Source organism: Phyllobates terribilis, unplaced genomic scaffold (genome assembly GCF_046119375.1).
Source record: "Phyllobates terribilis strain yellow unplaced genomic scaffold, ASM4611937v1 Scaffold_7__3_contigs__length_470593459, whole genome shotgun sequence".
Taxonomy (NCBI): domain Eukaryota; kingdom Metazoa; phylum Chordata; class Amphibia; order Anura; family Dendrobatidae; genus Phyllobates; species Phyllobates terribilis.
In genome coordinates, this window is record NW_027362767.1 from 384,029,080 (window position 1) to 384,054,644 (window position 25,565).

The 25,565-nt window shown below is 43.2% G+C and overlaps 1 long non-coding RNA gene across 1 annotated transcript; it reads left to right on the forward strand.

Moving 5' to 3' along the window:
- The first annotated feature begins 246 nt into the window (after window positions 1-246).
- LOC141153240 (uncharacterized) lies at window positions 247-22,398 on the forward strand. The gene is made up of 3 exons (XR_012247270.1): window positions 247-356; window positions 2,573-2,693; window positions 19,814-22,398. It is a non-coding gene; the product is annotated as an uncharacterized lncRNA (long non-coding RNA).
- Window positions 22,399-25,565: the final 3,167 nt, after the last annotated feature.

Here is a 25,565-nt window from a genome sequence, read left to right on the forward strand (position 1 = left end):
ACGTGAAATAGATCACTCTGTGTGTAATGACTCTATATAATATAGGAGTTTCACTTTTTGTACTGAAGAACTGAAATAAATCAACTTTTTGATGATATTCTCATTTTGAGAGAAGCACCTGGATATGTATAGACCGTTTCAGGTTCAGTCCATGACTGCAAAGTCTCCAGGGAGAATATAGAATATGACTGGAAGGACCGGACTGACAAGTCCTGAGGATAGAAACACTATTTGCTTTCAGTTTTTTTTCTCGTCTCGTCCAGGTTGCACAGATCTGTGTTGCTGGCAGTGCTGTATTTACTGTAGTGTGAATGCGGGCGACTGGAAGAACTTGGCACTACCGTAATTAATTCTGGGTAAGAAAGATTTACTTTGCTACTATTAATTTTGGTTGAGGAGTAGACTGGACGTTCACAGTAATGTAGTTTATAGCGTTTATTAACTTTTTTTTCTTTTAGTGTTTCTTCAACTAATTTTTGCCTTTTACGTTTGCTCCATTGTGCAGCTTAATTGACATTATTTTTTGGGGGGGTCAGTGTGAATATTGAGATACTTTGTATATTTTTTTTGTTGTGCTGTACTTCTCTCGCTCAATAATAGCGCCTTTGTTGGCTCCTGCAATTAAGGCTAAATGCTGTAGTCATTATTGGCCGTGGTATCTATGGGATTACACAGTGTGGCAGTGCTCTACAGTCTTCACACTAGCTGCTGATTCTTGGGGTACGTGTTCAAAAGTCTTTTTGCTGAGTTTTTGGAGAGGAAACTGAACAGAAACTTCAAGTTTTTAAGGATGATTTGAAAAGTTTCTGCTCCAAAAAGTCCTCAAAAATCTCTGTGCACGTACCCCGACAGCATGGTCACCGGGATCTGCAGCAGCAGCAGGAAGATAAAGGAGCCACCGTGTGTATACAGCGGCGTACACTGCAATGTTTATACACTATATGGTCAAAAGTATTGGCACATAGCTCTCGATTCAGGTTCATCATTCAGTCTCATTGCCTCAGGTGTATAAAATCTGGTCACTCTGCCCATTTATGAAAGAACGGCCGGTGGTGCAGAGCTTACTGATACCTGCGCGGTCCTGTAATTGGAGCCACCAGGGTAACAAGTCCGCTCATGACATTTCTTCCTCCTGAATCTTCCCCCATCACCTGTGAGTGATATTTTTGAGAAGTGGAAGGAACTGCAGCAGCTTAGCCCCGAAGTGGAGACCCCGTAACGTTACAGAGCGGGGGGCCGAGTGCTGAGGAGCAGAGGGCAGAAAAGTCACCAACGCTCTGCTGACCCCATAACTGCAGAGTTCAGACCTCCTCTGGTATCAGCAGAAATACTGCGCCCCCACTAGGAGCTTCATGGCCGAGCAGCTGGATGCGCCTTACATCACCAAGCACAATGCAGAGCGTCGGATGGAGTGGTGTAAAGCCGCCACCACTGCACTCTGGAGGAAACGTGTCCTCTGCAGTGATGGATCAAACTTCTCTATCTAATGGATGAGTCTGGGTTTGGTGAATGCCAGGAGAACGTTACCCGCCTGACGGCATTGTGCAAATGGTGGAGGAGGATAGTACTATGGGGATGTTTTTCAGGGATCGGCCTCGGCCCCTTAGCTCCAGTGAAGGGAAATCTTAATGCTTCAGCACAAGACATTGTGGACAATTGTAGCTTCCAGCTTTGTGGGAGCAGTTTAGGGAAGACCCTTCTCTGCCCCCCATGACTGTGCACAGTGCACAAGCTCATTACAGACATGGAGGTGGGAGAACATGAGCGGCCGCACAGAGCTCCGATCTCAACCCCATCCAACACCACGAGGATGAACTAGAACAAAGATTGTGACCCCGGCCTCTCCCCAACATCTGGATCTGACCTCACAAATGCTCTTCTGGATGATGGGGCAAAAATCCCACAGACAATTCCATGATCTTGCAGAAAGTCTTCCCAGAAGAGCGGGAGCTGTTATAACTGTAAAGTGGAGACCAACTCCATAACAATGTCTATGGATTTATAACGAGAGGTCATAAAAGATCCTGTAGGTGAAATGTGTACATGTCCTAATACCTTTGTCCATGTAGTATAGGTGTCGGGCAGTTTGCAAGTAAATTTTGGCAATTATAGGGACTGTGAGATCAATTTTACTCGTGTTGTGTAGTATTATTTTATTCATCTTAGACTTTATTTCCCATCAGTGTTCTGTCCGTTTTGAAAATGGACATTACACAGATCCAGACAAATCAGTGGGGTTATGCACACATCCATTTTTGGATCCACTGATCCGAGAAAACATCAGTGCATGTCCTAGTGTCCGTTTTTGTGGATCAGACTCTGCCATTCAAGTGCAAGGAACACGGAAGCGGTCAGCCATGTGTTACAGGTGTAGCGTGTCCTGGACCTGACACGGCTCATACATACCAATGAGACGACCCCTGCACGTTACTAGGAAGAGAAGGCACACGGCAAGACCTGCACATGTGTAACATTCATGGCATGAGACGTGGCTTGATTTTTAAGAATCCATTTGCCTTTTATTTTACCGTTATGAATTGCAATTATAAAGATTTTTACTTTATTTTTACAGCTCCAGCAATCGGTTGGATCACACAGCACTGCTGCATTGTGCTGCACTTGTCATATAAACCTGAAGAGGGAGCTCTTTCCGTGCTATTATAGTTTGTGGATCATTGACTACTTTCTATAAGGTATGTATACTATATAATATAGGGTATGTATACTATATAATATAGGGTATGTATACTATATAATATAGGGTATGTATACTATATACTACAGGGTATGTATACTATATAATATAGGGTATGTATACTATATACTACAGGGTATGTATACTATATAATATAGGGTATGTATACTATGCAATATAGGGTATGTATACTATATAATATAGGGTATGTATACTATATAATATAGGGTATGTATACTATGCAATATTGGGTATGTGTACTATATAATATAGGGTATGTATACTATGCAATATAGGGTATGTATACTATATAATATAGGGTATGTATACTATATAATATAGGGTATGTATACTATGCAATATTGGGTATGTGTACTATATAATATAGGGTATGTATACTATGCAATATTGGGTATGTATACTATGCAATATAGGGTATGTATACTATATAATATAGGGTATGTATACTATATAATATAGGGTATGTATACTATATACTACAGGGTATGTATACTATGCAATATAGGGTATGTATACTATATAATATAGGGTATGTATACTACACAATATAGGGTATGTATACTATATAATATAGGGTATGTATACTATATAATATAGGGTATGTATACTATATAATATAGGGTATGTATACTATATAATATAGGGTATGTATACTATATAATATAGGGTGTGTATACTATATAATATAGGGTATGTATACTACACAATATAGGGTATGTAGGTAGGCTAGCAGGCAGGTAGCAGGTGAGCGCTCCCAGGTGAGCGGGCAAGAGTCTCTGGACAGGCTGGTGGTCACGGCAAGTGACGGCAGAGCCTCCAGGTAGGCTAGCAGACAGGTAGCAGGTGAGCGCTCCCAGGTGAGCGGGCAAGAGTCTCTGGACAGGCAGGTGGTCACGGCAAGTGACGGCAGAGCCTCCAGGTAGGCTAGCAGGCTGGTAGCAGGTGAGTGCTCCCAGGTGAGCGGGCAAGAGTCTCTGGACAGGCAGGTGATCACAGCGAGTGACGGCTAAGCCTCCAGGTAGGCTAGCAGGCAGGTAGTAGGTGAGTGCTCCCAGGTGAGCGAGTAAGAGTCTCTGGACAGGCAGGTGGTCACAGCAAGTGACGGCTAAGCCTCCAGGTAGGCTAGCAGGCAGGTAGCAGGTGAGCGCTCCCAGGTGAGCGAGTAAGAGTCTCTGGACAGGCAGGCAGGTATCAGGTAGGTATCTGGCAGGTACTTCCTGGTCCGCAGACGGACGGATCCATAGACAGACTGGCAGGTGCTGCTAGGCAGACTGTCGGACCACAGGATTGCAAGCAGGTAAGCAGATATCAGGCAGGAATCAGGCAGGTATCAAGCAGGAATCTGGCAGGTAACTGGTAACGGGACCTGTGGGCTGAAGCAGAGTTGAAAGGCTTTGCAACAACATTGCTCGGGCACCTTATATATGGGCGCCTTATATATGGTGAGGTCCTCCGGCCATTGGCCGGAGACTCCTTACGACGGCGCGCGCGGCCCCTTTAAGAGAGGGGGAGTTCGCGCGCGCCCTAAGCACATAGGCCGGGAAGCAGCGCGCGCTGCCAGCAGAGCGGGAGGAAGACGCCGGGCACGGAGCGGAGAGGTGAGGGGAACGGCGTCCCTGCCTAGCAGGAGGCAGGGACGCCGACGCTACAGTACCCCCCCCCTTTAGGCCCCCCCTTTTTTAGGCCAGACAGAAATTTATCAAGGATGAGCGGGGCATGGATGTTCTCCCGGGGCTCCCATGTTCTCTCCTCAGGACCAAACCCCTTCCAATCCACTAGAAAAAAGGTTCTTCCTCTTACCCTTTTTGTGGCCAGAATGCTCTCTACCTCAAACTCTTTTTCAGCGGAAACCGGAGCAGGAGGCGTACCTGTAGACTTGGAAAAAGAGTTAAGTATCACGGGTTTGAGTAGAGATACATGGAAGGAGTTAGGAATCCGCAAATTGGCCGGGAGTTTCAATTTATAGGCCACCGGGTTGATTTGTTTGATAACTTCCAGTGGGCCGATGAACCGAGGCCCTAACTTGTAGGAAGGAATCTTGAGCCGGACATATTTGGACGAGAGCCAGACCTTATCTCCAGGACGGAATTGTGGTGGATCCAGACGTCTCTTGTCAGCCTGTTTTTTCATCCGCTCGGATGACTGAAGAAGTGCGGATCTGGTACTTTCCCAAATGGAGGAAAATTCGTTAACGAGAGATTCCGCAGCCGGATTGTCCACCGAGGCAGAGACGGGAAACGGGATCCGAGGATGCTGACCGAAGACTACAAAAAACGGGGATTTGGAGGAAGATTCGCTCTCGTGATTATTGTAAGAAAATTCGGCCCACGGTAAAAGGTCCCCCCAGTCGGAATGGTGAGCATTAACAAAGTGCCGGAGGTAACTGGTTAAAATTTGGTTGATCCGTTCTACTTGGCCATTGGACTGTGGGTGATAAGCAGAAGAAAAGTCCAAGGTGACCCCCAGCAGTTTACACATGGCTCGCCATAAACGAGAGGTGAACTGAACCAATCGGTCGGATACGATGTGGAGAGGAAGACCATGAAGACGGAAGACATGATGGATGAAGTCTTTAGCTAACTCTGATGCAGACGGGAGACCCGGCAGAGGAATAAAGTGAGCCATTTTGGAAAAGCGGCCAGCGACCACCCATATGACCGTACAACCGGCAGAGACAGGGAGGTCCGTTATAAAGTCCATAGCTATATGCTGCCACGGGGCAGCAGGTACAGGAAGAGGAAGGAGACGGCCGGCTGGCAGATGTCTCGGAACCTTGTTGCGGGCGCAGGACACATAGGCTGAAACAAAGTCTATTACGTCCTTGTGCAGGGTAGGCCACCAGTAATGCCGGGAAATAAGCTGGAGGGTCTTTTTCTGACCAGTGTGGCCAGCTAGCTTGGACGAGTGTCCCCAGTGTAGAACCTTCTCCCGATCAGGAACAGTTCCGAACGTCTTACCGGGTGGAAGACGATTTAGATTCACGGGAGCCACCTGCATTACTTTGGCGGGGTCGATGATGTGTTTAGGCTCCTCCTCAAGATCAGAGACCAAAAAGGATCGGGATAAGGCATCAGCTTTGATGTTTTTGTCAGCCGGGCGAAAATGAAGAATGAAATTAAAGCGGGCGAAGAACAAGGACCACCGGGCTTGGCGCGGGTTAAGTCTCTGAGCACTCTGGAAGAAAGCCAACTTCTTGTGGTCCGTGTAAATTATTACCGGGTGAAGAGCCCGTTCGAGCAGGTAACGCCACTCCTCCAGTGCCAGCTTAATGGCCAACAATTCTCGGTCTCCTATAGAATAATTGTGCTCAGAAGAGGAGAAGAGTTTGGAGAATAAGCCGCAAGTTACCATTCTTCCGGAAGACGACTTTTGGGTAAGTACTGCTCCGGCTCCGGAGGAGGAAGCGTCGACTTCTAGAAAGAATTGTTTGTTGCCGTCCGGACGATGCAGCACAGGGGCGGAGGAAAAAGCTTGTTTTAAGGAAAGGAAGGCCTCCTCTGCTTCGAGCGACCATTCTCTGGGATTAGCGCCCTTACGGGTGAGCGCCGAGATATGGGCAGTCCGGGAAGAGAAGTGCGGAATGAAGAGGCGGTAGTAGATGGCGAAGCCCAGGAACCGCTGAATAGCCTTCAACCCCTCTAGTCGGGGCCACTTCTCGATGGCAGACAGTTTCTCAGGGTCCATTTGTAGGCCGGTCTGAGAGATTATGTAGCCCAGAAACGGAAGCGAGGTCTGCTCAAAGAGGCACTTCTCATATTTAGCGTAGAGGTGGTTCTGCCTGAGCCTGAGCAGGACCTGACGAACGTCCCTCCGGTGAGTGAGAAGATCCGGAGAGAAGACCAAGATGTCGTCCAGGTACACCACCACGCAGGAGTAGAGAAGGTCACGGAAGATGTCATTGACCAACTCTTGAAAGACGGCGGGAGCGTTACAGAGACCGAAGGGCATTACAAGATATTCATAGTGGCCATCCCGGGTGTTGAATGCCGTCTTCCATTCATCCCCCTGACGGATACGGACTAGATTATACGCCCCACGGAGGTCCAGCTTGGTGAAGATCCTAGCCCCCCTCAGACGGTCAAATAATTCAGGAATGAGCGGAAGGGGGTATTTATTCTTCACTGTGATCAGGTTAAGGCCTCTATAGTCTATACAGGGACGGAGTGAGCCGTCCTTCTTTTTGACGAAGAAGAAGCCTGCTCCCGCCAGGGAGGTAGATTTCCGGATAAATCCCCGGGCCAGATTCTCCTCAATATATTCAGACATGGACCGGGTCTCAGCAGCGGACAAAGGGTAAATACGCCCACGGGGAGGAGTAGCGCCGGGCATCAGGTCAATTGGGCAGTCGTATGGTCTATGAGGGGGTAATGTCTCTGCTTCTCTTTTATTAAAGACGTCCGCAAAAGACCAATAGGGAGCCGGTAGGCCGGGTAGATTGGCTGGGGTAGGAGAAGGACGAGCAGGATGAACAAGAACTAAACAAGTCTTATGGCTGTCCTGTCCCCAGCGAAGAACTTCTCCGGTCTGCCAATCAAGCACGGGTGCGTGTTTCTGGAGCCAAGGTAGGCCTAGCAAGAAGGCGTGAGAGAGTCCAGGCAGAACATGGAAGCAGATGCTCTCAGAGTGCAGCATTCCCACCTGCAGAGTTATGGATTCGGTGATGAGTTGGATGGGATGTGGTAAGAGGCCCCCATCCACGGCGGCGACAGATAAGGGTACAGCCAGAGGTTTGGTGGGAATGCGGTATTTCTCTACCAGGGACTGAGAAATGAGATTTCCGGCAGCTCCAGAGTCAAGTTGAGCCAGTTCAAAATAACGGTTCTCCCCGCAGATGATAGAGACCGACAGCATTAGAGATGGAGAGGGTTTATTTCTGTCTAGGGTGACCTCTCTGAGCGATCCTAGACACAGGCGTTTCCCGACCTCTCCGGGCAGGAACGGATCCGGTGCTCCTTACTGCCACAGTAGAAGCAGCTCCCCTCGGCATGGCGTAATTCCTGACGGGTCTTGACCATCTTGGTCTGGTCGACCTGCATGGGCTCAGGTGAGTGCGCCGGAGGAGTAACGGAGGAAGTGGCGGATCTCTGGAAGGTAGGGGCAAGGCGTGGAAATCTCCTCTCACGGGTGACCTCTTTGGTGCGCTCCTGGAACCGGATGTCAATCCGGGTGGCAAGTGTAATCAAGTCGTCGAGAGTGGTAGGAATGTCCCGACCGGCGAGTTCATCTTTAATACGGCCAGACAGACCCTCCCCGAAGATGGACACCAGGGCGTCGTTATCCCAGGCAAGCTCCGAAGCAAGGGTACGGAACCGTATGGCATATTGGCCCACGGTGAGACTTCCTTGGCGGAGGCGTAGCAGAGATGAGGCGGATGAGGTCCTCCGTCCTGGTTCATCGAAGACCTTCCGGAAGGCCGAGAGAAAGGCTGGCAGATTGGACACCAGGGGGTCTCCTCTCTCCCATAGAGGATTTAGCCAAGCCAGCGCCTCCCCCGTGAGATGGGACATGATGAAGGCTACTTTGGCTCGGTCGGTGGAAAACAGGTGTGCCAACAGTTCGAAGTGCAGAGTGCACAGGTTAATGAAGCCCCGTGCCTGACCGGGATCTCCGCCAAAACGAGGCGGGGCGGTGAGGCGGGGACCGGGAAGAGATGCCATGGAATTGATGGGCAGTGGCGCTGCCGGGGTAGGAGTCGTGCGACTGAAAGCCGGTCCCGAAGATGTAGTCAGTGTGTCCAGGCGGGAGTTAACACTACGCAGGTGGCTCAGGATGGACTCCTGTTAGGACCTCTGACGGGACACTTCATGGCATAGGTCCGAGAGCGAGGGAGCTTGGGTGCCACCGGGTTCCATGGCCCGAGCAAACTGTAACGGGTCTGGGAGGTGGAACCTCTGAGCAACTATACAAAGGGGCAGTCCTTGTAAGGAAGCGGGTGGCTCCCAGGGAAGGCGGGCAGGTAGTCACGGCAAGTGGCAGGGACAGTCTCTGTGTAGAAGGGGCAGGAAGACACGGCAAGTGACGGGGACAGTCTCTTGACAGGCTTATGGTCACGGCAAGTGACAGCAGGGTAAGAGTCTCTAGACGGGCAGGTGGTCACGGCAAGTGACAGCAGGGAAAGAGTCTCTAGACGGGCAGGTGGTCACGGCAAGTGACAGCAGGGAAGAGTCTCTAGATAGGCTAGCAGGCAGGTAGCAGGTGAGTGCTCCCAGGTGAGCAGGCAAGAGTCTCTGGACAGGCAGGTGGTCACGGCAAGTGACGGCAGGGCCTCCAGGTAGGCTAGCAGGCTGGTAGCAGGTGAGCGCTCCCAGGTGAGCGAGCAAGAGTCTCTGGACAGGCAGGTGGTCACAGCAAGTGACGGCTAAGCCTCCAGGTAGGCTAGCAGGCAGGTAGCAGGTGAGCGCTCCCAGGTGAGCGAGTAAGAGTCTCTGGACAGGTAGGCAGGTATCAGGCAGGTATCTGGCAGGTACTTCCTGGTCCGCAGGCGGACTGATCCATAGACAGACTGGCAGGTGCAGGTAGGCAGACTGTCGGACCACAGGATAGCAAGCAGGTAAGCAGATATCAGGCAGGAATCAGGCAGGTATCAAGCAGGAATCTGGCAGGTGACTGGCAGGTAACTGGTAACGGGACCTGAGGGCTGAAGCAGAGTTGAAAGGCTTTGCAACAACATTGCTCGGGCACCTCCATTTTGGAGGAGGTGCCTTATATATGGTGAGGTCCTCTGGCCATTGGCCGGAGACTCCTTAGGACGGCGCGCGCGGCCCCTTTAAGAGAGGGGGAGCGCGCGCGCGCGCCCTAAGCACATAGGCCGGGAAGCAGCGCGCGCTGCCAGCAGAGCGGGCGGAAGACGCCGGGCACGGAGCGGAGAGGTGAGGGGAACGGCGTTCCTGCCTAGCAGGAGGCAGGGACACCGATGCTACAGGTATGTGTACTACACAATATAGGGTATGTATACTATATAATATAGGGTATGTATACTATGCAATAAAGGGTATGTATACTACAGAATATACAGTAGGGTATGTATACTATATAATATAGGGTATGTATACTATATAATATAGGGTATGTATACTATGCAATAAAGGGTATGTATACTACAGAATGTACAGTAAGTAGGGTATGTATACTATATAATATAGGGTATGTATACTACACAATATAGGTTATGTATACTATATAATATAGGGTATGTATACTATATAATACAGGGTATATATACTATATAATATAGGGTATGTATACTATGCAATATTGGGTATGTATACTATATAATATAGGGTATGTATACTATGCAATATTGGGTATGTATACTATGTAATATAGGGTATGTATACTATATAATATAGGGTATGTATACTATGCAATATTGGGTATGTATACTATATAATATAGTGTATGTATACTATATAATATAGGGTATGTATACTATGCAATATAGGGTATGTATACTATATAATATAGGGTATGTATACTATATAATATAGGGTATGTATATTATGCAATATAGGGTATGTATACTATATAATATAGGGTATGTATACTACACAATATAGGGTATGTATACTATATAGGGTATGTATACTATGCAATATTGGGTATGTATACTATATAATATAGAGTATGTATACTATATAATATAGGGTATATATACTATGCAATATTGGGTATGTATACTATATAATATAGCGTATGTATACTATATAATATAGGGTATGGACAAACGAAGAGGGCAAATGAGTAAACTGGCATAAATAAGCTTTATTATTAAAAATTATTTTTTATAAATAGAATCAAAACATATGAAGACAATGTAAAGACTTGCGGATCAAAAAAGTCCCACCATATCCTTAGCCCCATAGAAAAGTAGAGGACTAGGTATCTAGACAATACATCATAAATATAAGATGAAAAAATAGGCACCAATAGAGATATTGAGAGAGTGAGTAAAAGAAAAGAGGTGGGAAGAGGAACGGGCCTCGACGCGCGTTTCGCGACTGCTTTCTCAAGAGGCATGCCTCTTGAGAAAGCAGTCGCGAAATGCGCATCGAAGCCCGTTCCTGACGGGAGTAACCAGCCCTCCTCTGTCCCCTGTACGAGCAACATTCTATACCTTCGTGGGTGAGTCATTTTTGGTCGTGTTGGTGATATATTAATATGATGAATTCAACGATACACTTCCTTACCTAATTGACCTGACTCCCTCTTGACTATTTAGTACTCTCAATGTTTGCTTGTACCACCTTTCCCGCCTTCTCCTCTTCCCACCTCTTTTCTTTTACTCACTCTCTATCTTTATATATTTTTTTAGATGGCATCTTTAGGTAAAGTGTCATACCTCAGTCACTGACCTGAGCCCATCCTGTGCAATTCATACATATTGGTGATTCCCCTCAGGACGCCTTTCCTTAGGGGACCCACGCGTATTTATAGTCATCTCTATTGGTGCCTATTTTTTCATCTTATATTTATGATGTATTGTCTAGATACCTAGTCCTCTACTTTTCTATGGGGCTAAGGATATGGTGGGACTTTTTTGATCCGCAAGTCTATACATTGTCTTCATATGTTTTGATACTATTTATGAAAAATAATTTTTAATAATAAAGCTTATTCATGCCAGTTTACTCATTTGCCCTCTTCGTTTGTCCATCAATTTTTTGAGTAGGCGCTGCTTCGTGGTTATGGGGTGTGAGTGGTATCCCCTCCACACCACTTATCCGCTGTTTCCAATATGCTGGCCAAAGTGTTTTCTATAATATAGGGCAGTGGTCCCCAACCTTTTTTGCACCAGGGACCGGCTTGAAGCAAGATCATTTTTCCATGGCCCAGCAAGGAGGGGGTGGGGTGGGCGGGGCTTTGGTCATATGGGAGCGGGGTAATGGAGGGATTTGGAGTTTAGTGCATACTTATCATATAGTGTAGACCAGGTCCCCGCCAGGAGCTATGCCAGGAGCCCCACATAATGTGCTGTGCCAGGAGCCGCATCACTGAGGCCCCATCACGCCCTGCAGCAGGACAGGGCAGCTGTCCTGACAGCTGCTGTTCAGCTGCATTTACTTCATCCCAGGGGCGGACACAGACTGTAGTGGGCCCCTGTGCAAGAAATTTTTGGGGGCCCCCCCCGCCCTTCATAAGGCAACAAAGTTATGTAAACATAACCCCCCCATGTGCATCTCTCACCCCCCATGTGCAGCTCACCCCCGTGCATCTCTCATCCCCCTCCGTGCATCTCTCATCCACCCCCCGTGCATCTCTCATCCCCTCCGTGCATCTCTCATCCCCCCCGTGCATCTCTCACCCCCCCGTGCATCTCTCATCCACCCCCCGTGCATCTCTCATCCCCCCCGTGCATCTCTCACCCCCCGTGCATCTCTCATCCACCCCCCGTGCATCTCTCATCCCCCCTGTGCATCTCTCACCCCCCCGTGCATCTCTCACCCCCCCGTGCATCTCTCACCCCCCCGTGCATCTCTCACCCCCCCGTGCATCTCTCATCTCTCCCCTCCCTCCCATGTGCATCTCTCATCTCTCCCCTCCCCCCATGTGCATCTCTCATCTCTCCCCTCCCCCCATGTGCATCTCTCATCTCTCCCCTCCCCCCATGTGGATCTCTCATCTCTCCCCTCCCCCATGTACATCTCTCATCTCTCCCCTCCCCCCCATGTGGATCTCTCATCTCTCCCCTCCCCCATGTGCATCTCTCATCTCTCCCCTCCCCCCCATGTGGATCTCTCATCTCTCCCCTCCCCCATGTGCATCTCTCATCTCTCCCCTCCCCCCCATGTGGATCTCTCATCTCTCCCCTCCCCCATGTGCATCTCTCATCTCTCCCCTCCCCCCATGTGCATCTCCCATTCCCCCCACTCCTAGTTAATTGTATTTAAAAAAAAATAAAACTTGTTATACTTACCCCCATGCGATCCCTGCAGAATCCTGGCGCTCGTCCAAATCGCTGACACCAGGTTCTCCTGACTTCCGGCCATGTGACGGCGCCGTCACATGACCGGAAGTCAGGGGAATCATGAAGGTGCTGCCGCAGCAGCGCAGCGCTAAGATGTCCCGGACCCGGCGCTTAGCATGCGGCCGGGGGCCCCATGAGGAGAGAGACGCACAAGAGGGGGGCTCCGAGGGGGCTCCTACCGGCCGGGCCCCATACTGGAGTCAGGGCAGTCATGCCCTGATGGCGGCCCTGCTGGAGGCTGGAGGGGCCCCCTCTCCCCGCGGACCGGCTGAAAAACCCCAACGGCCCGGTCCTGGTCCGCGGACCGGCGGTTGGGGACCTCTGATATAGGGTATGTATACTATGCAATATAGGGTATGTATACTATATAATATAGGGTATGTATACTATGCAATATAGGGTATGTATACTATATAATATAGGGTATGTATACTATATAATATAGCGTATGTATACTATGCAATATTGGGTATGTATACTATAAAATATAGGGTTTGTATACTATATAATATAGGGTATGTATACTACACAATATAGGGTATGTATACTATAAAATATAGGGTATGTATACTATATAATATAGGGTATGTATACAATATAATATAGCGTATGTATACTATATAATATAGGGTATGTATACTATATAATATAGGGTATGTATACTATGCAATATAGGGTATGTATACTATATAATATAGGGTATGTATACTATGCAATATTGGGTATGTATACTATGCAATATAGGGTATGTATACTATATAATATAGGGTATGTATACTATATAATATAGGGTATGTATACTATGCAATATAGGGTATGTATACTATATAATATTGGGTATGTATACTATGCAATATAGGGTATGTATACTATATAATATAGGGTATGTATACTATGCAATATAGGGTATGTATACTATATAATATAGGGTATGTATACTACACAATATAGGGTATGTATACTATATAATATAGGATATGTATACAATATAATATAGCGTATGTATACTATATAATATACGGTATGTATACTATATAATATAGGGTATGTATACTATATAATATAGGGTATGTATACTATATAATATAGGGTATGTATACTATATAATATAGCGTATGTATACTATATAATATAGGGTATGTATACTATGCAATATAGGGTATGTATACTATAAAATATAGGGTATGTATACTATATAATATAGGGTATGTATACTATATAATATAGCGTATGTATACTATATAATATAGGGTATGTATACTATGCAATATAGGGTATGTATACTATAAAATATAGGGTATGTATACTATATAATATAGGGTATGTATACTACACAATATAGGGTATGTATACTATATAATATAGGGTATGTATACAATATAATATAGGGTATGTATACTATATAATATAGGGTATGTATACTAGACAATATAGGGTATGTATACTATATAATATAGGGTATGTATACTATATAATATAGGGTATGTATACTATATAATATAGCGTATGTATACTATATAATATAGGGTATGTATACTATATAATATAGCGTATGTATACTATATAATATAGGGTATGTATACTATATAATATAGGGTATGTATACTAGACAATATAGGGTATGTATACTATATAATATAGGGTATGTATACTATATAATATAGGGTATGTATACCATATAATATAGGATATGTATACTATATAATATAGGGTATGTATACTATATAATATAGCGTATGTATACTATATAATATAGGGTATGTATACTATATAATATAGCGTATGTATACTATATAATATAGGGTATGTATACTATATAATATAGGGTATGTATACTAGACAATATAGGGTATGTATACTATATAATATAGGGTATGTATACTAGACAATATAGGGTATGTATACTATATAATATAGGGTATGTATACTATGCAATATAGGGTATGTATACTATATAATATAGCGTATGTCTACTATATAATATAGGGTATGTATACTATATAATATAGCGTATGTATACTATATAATATAGGGTATGTATACTAGACAATATAGGGTATGTATACTATATAATATAGGGTATGTATACTACACAATATAGGGTATGTGTAATATATAATATAGGGTATGTATACTATATAATATAGGGTATATATTCTATGCAATAAAGGGTATGTATACTGCAGAATATAGGGTATGTATACTATATAATATAGGGTATGTATACTATATACACTGTGTTCCAAATTATTATGCAAATAATATTTTCTCAGATTTTCCCAAATTACCTATATGAATTGCAGTCATTGTAATTTTCCAGTCAAATAACTATTAGAGTACAATTGAAAGGTTTTTGTACAAACTGCCTATGATAACAGGATATTTTAAAAAAAAAATAAAACACTCAAACTGCTCTCAAAATGCATGTTCCAAATTATTATGCACAGCAGAGTTTTCAACCTTTTCATTTTAATAAAGAACAAAAAAATGGTCATTTTTGAAATTATAAGCATTAGCAGGTTATTACAAACTGAAATCAAACAGTTTTCAACTCAAAACTTTATTCTAGGTGATGTTACATTTGCACATAGGACCGCTTGTTCGAGAGGAGCTTCTGAACTCTCTCGTCCATTGAATTTGTCAGGTTTTGGATGGTTTCTGCTTTAATTGTTTTGCATGAGGACAGAATACCCTCCCAGAGCTGTTGCTTAGATGTGAACTGCCTCCCACCATCATAGACACTCCTTTTGATGATGCTCCAGAGGTTCTCAATGGGGTTGAGGCCAGGGGAGCATGGGGGCCACACCATAAGTTTGTCCCCTTTTATGCCCATAGCAGCCAGAGATGCAGATGTGTTATGTGCAGCATGAGACGGGGCATTATCATGCATGAAATGATCTCGATGGTCCAGATGGATGGAGTGGAGGATGGCTGGTTGATGGACACCCCATGCAAACACGGCTACGGCGCTAACAAGGAGGAGGTGGAGCAATGTTTTGGGCTGGAATCATGGGGAGAGAGATTGTCGGCCCTTTTAGGATCCCTGAAGGGGTAAAGATGAACTCCATAATGTATGTTGAGTTTCTCAAACAGCACTTGCTTCCATGGTTCAAGAAGAAGAACCGTGCATTCCGCAGCAAGATCATTTTCATGCATGATAATGCCCCGTCTCATGCTGCACATAACACATCTGCATCTCTGGCTGCTATGGGCATAAAAGGGGACAAACTTATGGTGTGGCCCCCATGCTTCCCTGACCTCAACCCCATTGAGAACCTCTGGAGCATCATCAAAAGGAGTGTCTATGATGGCGGGAGGCAGTTCACATCTAAGCAACAGCTCTGGGAGGGTATTCTGCCCTCATGCAAAACAATTGAAGCAGAAACCATCCAAAACCTGACAAATTCAATGGACGAGAGCGTTCAGAAGCTCCTTTCGAACAAGGGGTCCTATGTGCAAATGTAACATCACCTAGAATAAAGTTTTGAGTTGAAACTGTTTGATTTCAGTTTGTAATAACCTGCTAATGCTTATAATTTCAAAATGACCATTTTTTTGTTCTTTATTAAAATGAAAAGGTTGAAAACTCTGCTGTGCATAATAATTTGGAACATGCATTTTGAGTGCAGTTTGAGTTTGTTTTTTTTTTTAAATATACTGTTATCATAGGCAGTTTGTACAAAAACCTTTCAGTTGTGCTCTAATAGTTATTTGACTGGAAAATTACAATAACTGCAATTCATATAGGTAATTTGGGAAAATCTGAGAAAATATTATTTGCATAATAATTTGGAACACAGTGTAATATAGGGTATGTATACTATATAATATAGGGTATGTATACTACACAATATAGGGTATGTATACTATATTATATACTGTATGTATACTATGCAATAAAGGGTATGTATACTACAGAATATACAGTAGGGTATGTATACTATATAATATAGGATATGTATACTATATAATATAGGGTATGTATACTATATAATATAGGGTATGTATACTGTTCCATATAGAGTATGTATACTTTACAATATAGGGTATGTATACTATATAATATAGGGTATGTGTACTGTACATTATAGGGTATGTATACTATATAATATAGGGTATGTATACTATGCAATAAAGGGTATTTATACTACAGAATATAGGGTATGTATACTATATAATATAGAGTATGTATACTGCACAATATAAGGTATGTATACTATATAATATAGCGTATGTATACTATGCAATAATGGGTATGTATACTACAGAATATACAGTAGGGTATGTATACTATATAATATAGGGTATGTATACTGCACAATATAAGGTATTTGTACTATAATATAGGGTATGTACAGTACAGACCAAAAGTTTGGACACAGCTTCTCATTTAAAGATTTTTCTGTAATTTCATGACTTTGAAAATTGTACATTCACACTGAAGGCATCAAAACTATGAATTAACACATGTGGAATTATATACTTAACAAAAAAGTGTGAAACAACTGAAAATGTGTCTTATATTCTAGGTTCTTCAAAGTAGCCACCTTTTGCTTTGATGACTGCTTTGCACACTCTTGGCATTCTCTTGATGAGCTTCAAGAGGTAGTCACCGGAAATGGTTTTCACTTCACAGGTGTGCCCTGTCAGGTTTAATAAGTGGGATTTCTTGCCTTATAAATGGGGCTGGGACCATCAGTTGTGTTGTGCAGAAGTCAGGTGGATACACAGCTGATAGTCCTACTGAATAGACTGTTAGAATTTGTATTATGGCAAGAAAAAAGCAGCTAAGTAAAGATAAACGAGTGGCCATCATTACTTTAAGAGATGAAGGTCAGTCAGTGCGAAAAATTGGGAAAACTTTGAAAGTGTCCCCAAGTGCAGTTGCAAAAACCATCAAGCGCTACAAAGAAACTGTCTCACATGAGGACCGCCCCAGGAAAGGAAGACCAAGAGTCACCTCTGCTTCTGAGGATAAGTTTATCCGAGTCACCAGCCTCAGAAATCGCAGGTTAACAGCAGCTCAGATTAGAGACCAGGTCAATGCCACACAGAGTTCTAGCAGCAGACACATCTCTTCAATAACTGTTAAGAGGAGACTGTGCAGCAGGGCTTCATGGTAAAATAGCTGCTAGGAAATCACAGCTAAGGACAGGCAACAAGCAGAAAAGACTTGTTTGGGCTAAAGAACACAAGGAATGGACATTAGACCAGTGGAAATCTGTGCTTTGGTCTGATGAGTCCAAATTTGAGATCTTTGGTTCTAACCACTGTGTCTTTGTGCGATGCAGAAAAGGTGAACGGATGGACTCTACATGCCTGGTTCCCACCGTGAAGCATGGAGGAGGAGGTGTGATGGTGTGGGGGGGCTTTGCTGGTGACACTGTTGGGGATTTATTCAAAATTGAAGGCATACTGAACCAGCATGGCTACCACAGCATCTTGCAGCGGCATGCTATTCCATCCGGTTTGCGTTTAGTTGGACCATCATTTATTTTTCAACAGGACAATGACCCCAAACACAACTCCAGGCTGTGTAAGGGCTATTTGACCAAGAGGGAGAGTGATGGGGTGCTACGCCAGAAGACCTGGCCTCCACAGTCACCAGACCTGAACCCAATCGAGATGGTTTGGGGTGAACTGGACCGCAGAGTGAAGGCAAAAGGGCCAACAAGTGCTAAGCATCTCTGGGAACTCCTTCAAGATTGTTGGAAGACCATTTCCGGTGACTACCTCTTGAAGCTCATCAAGAGAATGCCAAGAGTGTGCAAAGCAGTCATCAAAGCAAAAGGTGGCTACTTTGAAGATCCTAGAATATAAGACATATTTTCAGTTGTTTCACACTTTTTTGTTAAGTATATAATTCCACATGTGTTAATTCATAGTTTTGATGCCTTCAGTGTGAATGTACAATTTTCATAGTCATGAAAATAAGAAAAATCTTTAAATGAGAAGGTGTGTCCAAACTTTTGGTCTGTACTGTATACTATATAATATAGGGTATGTATACTGTACCATATAGAGTATGTGTACTGTACAATATAGGGTATGTGTACTACACAATATAGACTATGTGTACCACACAATATAGGGTATGTATACTATGCAATACAGGGTATCTATACTGTACCATGTAGACTATGTATACTTTACAATATAGGGTATGTGTACTGTACAATATAGGATATGTATACTATACATTGTGCAGTGGGACTTCACTGTCTGCCTTGTCTTATCTTTGTAGCCATATAGTTATTTATTTTGGCTGATTGCCACATGGCTTGGACATATGTATCGGTGTTTTTTTGGGATGTTACTTTGGTAACTATGTTTATTCACCTTACTTCCTAACTTATTTACCTTTTCTACCTTTTTGCTACTTGTACTTATGTATATCTTTTTTTGGTATTATATACTTCCTATTTAGCAAGGCTCCTATTATGGTGTAATTTTTACTATTTGATGTCCCCCATTTTTTCTATTACCTGTGGTGTCTCATTTCTTTTATGCTTGTAATTGTACTATAATTGTTTTATATACATTAATAAAAAGTGTTTATTTTATGGCTTGCATTTTCTCTATTATTGGTGTTTCTAGTGTACAATTGTGTAAAATCCACAGTATATTTTATTTGTATCATGTACTATAATTGCAGAGGTGAATATCATGTCACTACTGTTCCCCACATTACATTTAGTGTTATGGTTATCCTGTTGACTCTGATGCATGCTATACCTACAGGTGCTATAATATGCATTCACAAATAGCAGCGATACCCTGGGCAGAGGTATAACTTGATGCATCTGGACCCAGCCAAGTGCATATTATATCAGAAGCACGTACCATGTGCATTTATAATACCGTACTTGTGCCTGGGTGCCACGGCTTGCCCTTGAGAACCCATTCTATTCATTGCTGTCCTTGATAGTAGTTGGTACCGCCATGGGTACTTGGTACCGCCATGGGTTCTTGGTGCCATGTGTTGGGGGCATATGAGTGACAATAATTATTAATAATCCACAAAGCAATGGATTACCCATCATTACCCTACATATCTTGCACTTACTGACTACTATGGCTACAAACTATCTTTTTTTCTTATATACTATTAACAATTTTTTTTGTATTCCCAGAACTGTACATGGCGAAATTCAGAAAACCTCTATTCTTTGCCGAATCGTTACCTCGTTCCCCATTTTCAAAGCTCAAACTAAGTCAAATGGATGACTACATCGAGACGATATTCTCCAAAGAACCTAGTTCTTTTAGATCCATGTACATGCAGGTTTGGCAGAGTCTTCACCGGATGATGGTTTCCGTAGTCGGCCTCCTGGTTGCGTGCAGTGACATATGTTTCCTGCTGGCCCATGTCGTTAGGGTCTTGTATGATATCGCAGAGTCCGTCCTGAGCTTTGTGCTGTCAGCATGTAACATATTTCGGCTTTTCTTCATATGCTGCTCAGTTATCGTAGTCTGGATTTGGGATGTTTTATTCTTTTCCCCTGGCCTGATTTATATTGCAATTGGCGTGTGCTGTTTCATCCTGCATGTAATATTTCAGATATGCCTTATAATATTATTTCTAATACTTGTGACCCTTTTTGCTGCTGCAGCATCGAATGCAAAATTTACAGACGTGACCGAGCAGCCATATCGATCATGTATTGGTGACTGCTAATAATGGAGAATAAAAATGGAAACTAAAGATATCTTAAATTTCCTGGGGTACTCGGAAATATTGCCCCTTATAAGCTTTTTGCTTTTTTTAATGAAGTATGGTAATGGGTTATTCCAGTAACTTAGAGGGGCTTTCTGGTTTTGGAAAACCCCTGTTCCCCAGCTGCGTTTTTTTTTGGGGAGGGGGGGGGGATTTAAAGGGCTTTGCTGTGTCCCTCGCTGATTGTTTGTCTTTCCTCTCGGTGCCTGTTATTATCTGCTGCGCTGACATCACATTTACACACACTGCAGCTGGTCAGTGAGTGGACTCAGACCAAATTGGAGCCAATGAACTCATTGATTGGCTGCAGCTCTATCGACATGAGCAGCATCGGAGACTTAACACTGGACCTGGGGAGGATGAGTAAAGCACAACGTGTTTGTTTTTTAAAAAACAAAATGCAACCTGGGGACAGGTGTTTTTCAAAACAGCTGATCAGCTCTGTTCACAGTTTCCATCCAGCTGTCAGAGCTGATAACAGCTGATCTATAGCGGTGCCAGATGTCTGACCGCCGCCGATCAGCTATTGGAAGCCTGAAAAAACATTTACTTATTAAGTACCTTAGGGTATGTGCACACGTTGCGTTTTTCTTGCATTTTTTCTCTTCAGTTTTGTTACTAAGCCTGCAGGATTTCCTAGCATCAGCAAAGTGAATGAGATACACACGTTGCTTATTTTTTTTCTTAGCAGATTTACATCTGCGACGTCTTAATTTTTGCAGAGTTTTCGCTGCAGATTTCATCCAAACTAATGAGTGGGGAGAAATCCGCAACAAAAATGCGTGTAAAACACAAGAGTATTTTACGCTGTGTTTTTCCTGCCAACACATTTGCAGCGCAATTTACTCCTGCAAATCCTGGACGTGTGCACACAGCCTTATGCAAAAAAAAACCTTTGGTTATTAACAGTTTTATGCAAAAAAGCTTCAGCACTGTATGATGAAAAGTATGGCGCCTTTCATAGAATCATAGAATCATAGAATCATAGAATGGTAGAGTTGGAAGGGACCTCCTGGGTCATCTGGTCCAACCCCCTGCTCAAAGCAGGATTCACTAGATCATCTCAGACAGATGTCTGTCCATCCTCTGTTTGAAGACGTCCATTGAAGGGGAACTCACCACCTCTCGTGGCAGCCTGTTCCACTCATTAATCACTCTAACTGTCAAAAAGTTTTTTCTAATATCTAATCTGTGTCTCCTCCCATTTAGTTTCATCCCATTGCTTCTAGTCTTTCCTTGTGCAAATGAGAATAAAGATGATCCTTCTACAATGTGACAGCCCTTGACATATTTGTAGACAGTTATTAAGTCTCCTCTCAGTCTTCTTTTTTGCAAGCTAAACATTCCCAAATCCTGCAACCGTTCCTCATAGGACATGTTGCAGACCAGTCACCATTCTGGTCGCTCTTCTCTGAACTTGCTCCAGTTTGTCGATGTCTTTTTTAAAATGTGGTGCCCAAAACTGTACACAGTATTTCAGATGAGGTCTGACCAAAGAGGAGTAAAGACCGATAATGACTTCACGTGATCTAGACTGTATGCTTCTGTTAATACATCCCAGAATTGTATTTGCCTTTTTTGCTGCTGCATCACACTGTTGACTCATGTTCAGTCTATGATCTATTAGTATACCTAAGTCTTTTTCACATGTACTGTTGCTTAGCTCTATTCCTCCCATTCTGTATATGCTTTTTTCATTTTTATTGCCCAGATGTAGTACTTTGCATTTTTCCCTGTTAAAAACCATTCTGTTGGTTGCTGCCCACTGCTCCAGTTTATTTAGGTCTTTTTGAATCCTCTCTCTCTCTTCTCTAGTATTAGCTATCCCTCCTAGCTTTGTGTCATCAGCAAATTTAATCAGTTTACCCTCAATTCCTTCATCTAAATCATTGATAAAGATGTTGAACAATACAGGTCCCAGGACGGAGCCCTGTGGTACCCCACTTGAGACATTCATCCAGCTGGATGTGAAGCCATTTACAACCACCCTTTGAGTCCGATCACTAAGCCAGTTATGAATCCACCTAACAGTTGCCTGGTCCATTGCATACTTGGTCATTTTTTCAATAAGGATGATGTGAGATACTTTGTCAAATGCTTTGCTGAAGTCAAGATATACTATATCTACAGCATTTCCCTGATCCACCCAGTCAGTGATTCTGTCATAGAAGGAAATTAAGTTAGTCTGACATGACTTGTTAGTTACAAACCCATGCTGACTCTGGTTAATCACTTCATTCTTATCCATGTACTTACATACATGTTGTTTAATAATTTGTTCAAAGATCTTTCCTGGTATAGAAGTCAGACTCACCGGCCTATAGTTCCCTGGGTCCACCTTCTTCCCCTTTTTGAAGATAGGAGCAACATTTGCTCTTCTCCAGTCTTCTGGGACTTCTCCTGTTCTCCAAGAATTTTCAAAGATTATGGAGAGTGGTTCTAAAATTTCTTCTACAATCTCCTTCAGTACTCTGGGGTGTAATTCATCTGGACCTGGAGACTTGAACTCATTTATGTTAGCTAAATATTCCCTCACAATCTTTCTGTTTACTGATAACTTGGATTCCTCTATTCCTTTAAAAGGACAGTGAAGATCAGTTGATGTTACATTTTCTTTCTGAGAGAAAACAGATGCAAAATAGGAATTAAAAAGTTCGGCCTTCTCAACATCCTCTCTTACCATTTCTCCATTTTCATCCTGTAAAAATCCTATAGCATCTTTGACTTTTCTTTTACTTTTGACATACCCCCAAAATCCTTTTTTATTGCTTTTGACATCTCTTGCAAGCCTTAATTCATTGTCAGCTTTAGCTAACCTGATACGTGCCCTGCAGGATCTGCAGACTGCATTTCCAAGATCTCCGCTTGCTGCCAGTGATTCTTGTGTACATTCAGATGTTAAAACCTTTCCGTCCTGAATTGATGCTGCTCGCAGTGTATCAGAGCCTTCTCCTCCTCAGCATCAATGTGAGCAAGACTGGCAGGCACTGAGCCAATGGAGGCAATGGGTGTTTCTATTCACTGACTGCGGGCAGACATATTGAAAATAGAAACTTTAGTAGAAAGCTGTAGATCTTCTTATTGTCCATTGCTGCCAGTGCTCTCTTAAGTCATAGGGAATTAGATTATCCGCTTATATCTGTGGCATTTACATTTTATGTATTCTGACTCCATGTTGTAAACATTTAATAAAGTACCAAATCCTGATGGATCCACATCGTTGTGTGTTATCTATATACTAAACAAATGGCGCCAAAAATTCCTTGAATGTAGCCGAAAAGAAAAATATTTTTTGTTGCCCACAGCAACCAATCACAGCGCAGCTTTCATTTTTCAAGAGCAGTTTCAGAAATAAAAGCTGAGATCTGATTGGTCGCTATGGGCAACAAAGGCAGCAGGTCTATGGCAGTATTCATAAATGAGGCCTAGTGGTCATGATCAATCTATCACTTTTGTGTCAAGAATAGTTTTTTTAAGAAAATTTGTCAGAAATTGTTAAATATGTGTCAGTAGTAAAAGTGTGAATACTATTCTTCTTGATATTTGTGCCCATCATGTCTCTCTTCTTTTGATACCTTCTGACCTCACGTGTCCTTCTGGCCTCCATGAGGCTGGTATAAATCAAGATACCTTCTTTTTTTGTGTAGAATAGTAAAGTGATGTACGGTATTCTATACAGAGGCTTTCAGAAAAAAAAAGACATATGCTTCAATATATGCTTTTTTAAACCTGGTCACCTATAGGCGACATACAGTTGAAACCAGAAGTTTCCATACACTACATGAAAAGACACATCTGCATGTTTTTCTCAATATCTGACATGAAATCAGAATAAACCTTTCCCGTTTTAGGTCCATTAGGATTACCATGATGTTTAATATTTGCCAAATGCCAAAATAATGAGAGAGAGAGAATGTTTTAAGGCATTTTATTACTTACTGCAGAGTCAAAAGTTTACATACACTAAGATTACTATGCCTTTAAACAATTCTGGACAGCCCACGTGATGATGTCATGTGTTTGGAAGCTTCTGATAGGTTTTTTGGCAACATCTGAGTTAATTAGAGACACATCTATGGATGTATTTTAATGCACACCTGAAACACACTGCTTCTTTGTGTAGCATCATAGAAAAGTATAAAGAAATCAGCCAAGATATCAGGAAGAGAATTGTGGACTTGCACAAGTCTGGCTCACCCTTGGGTACAATTTCAAGATACCTGGAGGTGTCTCATTCATCTGTACAAACAATTATACACAAGTACAAACAAGATGGGAATGTCCAGCCATAATACCGCTCAGGAAGGAGATGGGTTCTGTGTCCCAGAGATGAACGTGCTTTGGTCCAACATGTGCATAGCAACCCAAGGACAAAAGCAAAAAACCTTGTGAAGATGATGGCAGAAGCTGGTAAGATTATGTCAATATCCACAGTGAAACGAGTACTGTATTAACATGGGCTGAAAGGCCACTCTGCCAGGAAGAAGCCATTACTCCAAAAGAAGCATAAAAAAGCCAGATTAATGTTTGCAAAAGCACACAGGAACAAAGTCCTTAATTTTTGGAGACATGTCCTGTGGTCTGATGAAACTAAAATTGAACTTTTTGGGCATAATGACCATCGTTACGTTTGGAGGATAAAGGGAGAAGCTTGGAAGCCTAAGAACACCATCCCAACTGTGAAACACGGGGGTGGCAGCATCATGTTGTGGGGTTGTTTTGCTGCAGAAGGGACTGGTGCACTTCACAAAATAGAGAGAAGAAGATTATGTGGCAATACTGAAGTAAAATCTCAAGACATCAACCAGGAAGTTAAAGCTTGGGCGGAAGTGGGTCTTACAAATAGATAATGACCTGACGCATACTGCCAAAATGGTAACAAAGTGGCTTAAGGATAACAAAGTCAATGTTTTGGAGTGGCCATCACAAAGCCCTGATCTCAATCCTATTGTAAATTTATGGGCAAAGCTGAAAAGCCAGGTGCGAGCAAGGCGACCTACAAACCTGGATCAGTTACAGCAGTTTTGTCAGGAGGAATGGGCCCAAATTCCCACCAACTATTGTGAGAAGCTTGTGGAAGGATATCCCAAACGTGTGACCCAAGTCATTCAGTTTAAGGGCAATGGTACCAAATGCTAATGAAATGTATGGAAACTTTTGACTTTGCA